Raw genomic sequence first — 5,000 nt, 5'->3', positions numbered from 1 at the left:
AAGGTCAACTCGGGGCCCGGGAAAGTCGCCGAGTCCGACCCCATACACTTCCATGAGTTGGGGGTTTTGGCCTTCCCGGCCCAAGGCTCGCCTTATTTCGGCCTGCACTTTCGGAAAAGGGTGCATTCCTTTTGGTTAATGATTTCACCAGCCCGGGTCTTAGCCTCTGCCCCGACGGCTAAGTCTTTTGGTTAATGATTTCCTGCGGCTGGGACTACCCTTTCCCCCCGCCCTGCAGGCACCCGGGTCGGGAGGCCGTCGGGGGCACTTTCCGGGGCAAATCCGGACCCTTACGCAAGGGAGAGTGCGCCCCCCGCCTCGGCCGGGGGTCAGGCTGCCGCCTATTAAGCCCGACAGAAAACCCGAAAAATGGACGAAAATGGGAAAAAATCCCCATCCGAAAAAGGCTTAAAAGTCGGTTGGGCGGCAGCTAGGGTCGGTCTCTGCAGACCTGGAGGCTCGGGTGGACTCTTGGAATAAACGTCCAAGTCCCGACTTGCCACCTCCTACTACTGTGCAGATACCCCGCCAACCCCCAGCCACCCGAATGACAAGCGTCCGATCAGCGGGACGAATTTGACAACTCTGGCCGGACCTCTGGAACTCCATCCCGGGTAACCGGGGCAAATTTTTCCGCTTGATCGCCCTTCCACTGGTTAACCATTTGCCCTTTCGGACTTAGTCTCTGGACATTATTCGACGGATTTTCTGGTTAACCATTTGCCCTTTCGGACTTAGTCTCTGGGCATTATTTTCGACTTTTTGGTTAATGATTTCACACTTTTTACTTACTTTTGCGCTTTTTGGTTAATGATTACTCTGCTTACTGGTTAATTATTTGCCCTTTCGGACTTAGTCTCTGGACATTATTTTCGAGTTTTTGGTTAATGATTTCACACTTTTAACATATTTTTGCGCTTTTTGGTTAATGATTACTCTGCTTACTGGTTAACCATTTGCCCTTTCGGACTTAGTCTCTGCACATTATTTTCGACTTTTTGGTTAATGATTTCACACTTTTAACATATTTTTGCGCTTTTTGGTTAATGATTTCATACTTTTTACTTACTTTTGCGCCTTTTGGTTAATGATTACTCTGCTTACTGGTTAACCATTTGCCCTTTCGGACTTAGTCTCTGGACATTATTTTCGAGTTTTTGGTTAATGATTTCACACTTTTTACTTACTTTTGCGATTTTTGGTTAATGATTACTCTGCTTACTGGTTAACCATTTGCCCTTTCGGACTTAGTCTCTGGACATTGTTTTCGACATTTTGGTTAATGATTTCACACTTTTAACTTAATTTTGCGATTTTTGGTTAATGATTACTCTGCTTACTGGTTAACCATTTGCCCTTTCGGACTTAGTCTCTGGACATTGTTTTCGACATTTTGGTTAATGATTTCACACTTTTAACTTAATTTTGTGCTTTTTGGTTAATGATTTCATACTTTTTACTTACTTTTGCGATTTTTGGTTAATGATTACTCTGCTTACTGGTTAACCATTTGCCCTTTCGGACTTAGTCTCTGGACATTGTTTTCGACATTTTGGTTAATGATTTCACACTTTTAACTTAATTTTGTGCTTTTTGGTTAATGATTTCATACTTTTTACTTACTTTTGCGATTTTTGGTTAATGATTACTCTGCTTACTGGTTAACCATTTGCCCTTTCGGACTTAGTCTCTGGACATTATTTTTGGGTTTTTGGTTAATGATTTCACACTTTTTACTTACTTTTGCCCTTTTTGGTTACTGATTACTCTGCTTACTGGTTAACCATTTGCCCTTTCGGACTTAGTCTCTGGACATTATTTTCGAGTTTTTGGTTAATGATTTCACACTTTTAACATATTTTTGCGCTTTTTGGTTAATGATTACTCTGCTTACTGGTTAATTATTTGCCCTTTCGGACTTAGTCTCTGCACATTATTTTCGAGTTTTTGGTTAATGATTTCACACTTTTAACATATTTTTGCGCTTTTTGGTTACTGATTTCATACTTTTTACTTACTTTTGCGCCTTTTGGTTAATGATTACTCTGCTTACTGGTTAACCATTTGCCCTTTCGGACTTAGTCTCTGGACATTATTTTCGAGTTTTTGGTTAATGATTTCACACTTTTTACTTACTTTTGCGATTTTTGGTTAATGATTACTCTGCTTACTGGTTAACCATTTGCCCTTTCGGACTTAGTCTCTGGACATTATTTTCGGGTTTTTGGTTAATGATTTCACACTTTTTACTTACTTTTGCGATTTTTGGTTAATGATTACTCTGCTTACTGGTTAACCATTTGCCCTTTCGGACTTAGTCTCTGGAGATTATTTTCGAGTTTTTGGTTAATGATTTCACACTTTTTACTTACTTTTGCGATTTTTGGTTAATGATTACTCTGCTTACTGGTTAACCATTTGCCCTTTTGGACTTAGTCTCTGGACATTATTTTCGGGTTTTTGGTTAATGATTTCACACTTTTTACTTACTTTTGCGATTTTTGGTTAATGATGACTCTGCTTACTGGTTAACCATTTGCCCTTTCGCACTTAGTCTCTGGAGATTATTTTCGACTTTTTGGTTAATGATTTCACACTTTTAACTTAATTTTGTGCTTTTTGGTTAATGATTTCATACTTTTTACTTACTTTTGCCCTTTTTGGTTAATGATTACTCTGCTTACTGGTTAACCATTTGCCCTTTCGGACTTGGTCTCTGGACATTATTTTCGAGTTTTTGGTTAATGATTTCACACTTTTTACTTACTTTTGCGATTTTTGGTTAATGATTACTCTGCTTACTGGTTAATTATTTGCCCTTTCGGACTTAGTCTCTGCACATTATTTTCGAGTTTTTGGTTAATGATTTCACACTTTTAACATATTTTTGCGCTTTTTGGTTACTGATTTCATACTTTTTACTTACTTTTGCGCCTTTTGGTTAATGATTACTCTGCTTACTGGTTAACCATTTGCCCTTTCGGACTTAGTCTCTGCACATTATTTTCGACTTTTTGGTTAATGATTTCACACTTTTAACATATTTTTGCGCTTTTTGGTTAATGATTTCATACTTTTTACTTACTTTTGCGCCTTTTGGTTAATGATTACTCTGCTTACTGGTTAACCATTTGCCCTTTCGGACTTAGTCTCTGGACATTGTTTTCGACATTTTGGTTAATGATTTCACACTTTTAACTTAATTTTGTGCTTTTTGGTTAATGATTTCATACTTTTTACTTACTTTTGCCCTTTTTGGTTAATGATTACTCTGCTTACTGGTTAACCATTTGCCCTTTCGGACTTAGTCTCTGGAGATTATTTTCGAGTTTTTGGTTAATGATTTCACACTTTTTACTTACTTTTGCGATTTTTGGTTAATGATTTCACACTTTTTACTTACTTTTGCGATTTTTGGTTAATGATGACTCTGCTTACTGGTTAACCATTTGCCCTTTCGGACTTAGTCTCTGCACATTATTTTCGAGTTTTTGGTTAATGATTTCACACTTTTTACTTACTTTTGCGATTTTTGGTTAATGATTTCATACTTTTTACTTACTTTTGCGATTTTTGGTTAATGATGACTCTGCTTACTGGTTAATTATTTGTACTTTCGGACTTGGTCTCTGGACATTATTTTCGACTTTTTGGTTAATGATTTCACACTTTTAACATAATTTTGCGCTTTTTGGTTAATGATTACTCTGCTTGCTTGTTACTGATTTCCCCTTTCGGACTTGATCTCTGGCCGTTCTTTTCGACCTTTTTGGATCAGGTTTCCACACTCTGAAATTATTTTGGGCTCACTGATTAGGCGAGATCAAGGGGGCATGCCTGGGCACTTTGGGCTCAGTTTGGGAAGGCGGCGTCCGTGTGCTCCTCCGCCCTTCCCGCACTTGCGGCTAGGTTTGCCAAACTGCGCTGACCCGCAGCCCTGCCTTTTTGCCCACGGCACGGAACGACTCAAGTCTGGCTCCGTTCCAGGCCGTTGCCTCCGGCTGCCCGCCGTCCGGCCGGCCTGGGACGTACCCCGGCTGACGGCGCCGGAGCCCCTCTAGCAGCCACCGGTGCCGCGGGCCAATGGGTCCGGGCGTTCCGGAGCTATCGGTGGGGAAGTGCTCTCCCCTTTTCCTGACGCCGTTCGCCCGAGCAGAGGTGCAGCCTGACGGGACTGCTGTCGCCTTCCGCGGCGCACCGGCCCCTTTCACCTGCCGTCGACCGCGCGGAGCTCGGACCTTCCTCCCCGAAGTTATGGCCCCGGCGCCGGAGGGTTCCCGGGGCCGGGCATTCAGCGGGGTGAGTCTTCACCTTCCCGGTCAGCCTGCGGGGTCGGTGCGCCGGCACTCGACGCGGGAGGGTCCCCTCTTTCCGTAGAGCCCCGCCCGGTGCCGATCGGCCGGCGGATTGCGGAGCGAACCGCGCCTGACCGACGGGCCTCGGAAACCCGTTGCAGTCGACGGGGGGGAACCGGACAGCGGGACGAGGTGCCGATTCCACCCGCAGATTCGATCCCGAAATCCCGCGGGATTCGGCGGTCCGACCCGACAGATTCAAACGTCGCCCGGGCGGCCCCCAGCGGTCGGGCCGGCCTGGTTCCGCCACCGCCCGATGCCCCTCGCCCCCGGCTACCGCCGACCGCGCCGACCGAGGGAATGCGGCCGGACGTCCGGCGGCAATCGGCCGGAAAGCGGTATGGCCATTTCCTACTGTCCCTCGGACGGGCAGAGGGGCGGCGCCGGGGCACTCGCGGACCAGGCCGCGCCCCTCCGAGCCCTACCGCCTGCCGTCGACCGCGCGGGGATCGGACCTCCCTCCCCGAAGTTATGGCCCCGGAGCCGGAGGGTAGCCGGGGCCGGGCATTCAGCGGGGTGAGTCTTCACCTTCCCGGTCAGCCTGCGGGGTCGGTGCGCCGGCACTCGACGCGGGAGGGTCCCCTCTTTCCGTAGAGCCCCGCCCGGTGCCGATCGGCCGGCGGATTGCGGAGCGAACCGCGCCTG

The sequence above is a fragment of the Heterodontus francisci genome, unplaced genomic scaffold (assembly GCF_036365525.1).
Source record: "Heterodontus francisci isolate sHetFra1 unplaced genomic scaffold, sHetFra1.hap1 HAP1_SCAFFOLD_1258, whole genome shotgun sequence".
NCBI classification, from domain to species: domain Eukaryota; kingdom Metazoa; phylum Chordata; class Chondrichthyes; order Heterodontiformes; family Heterodontidae; genus Heterodontus; species Heterodontus francisci.
Note: the sequence above shows the minus strand (reverse complement) of the source record.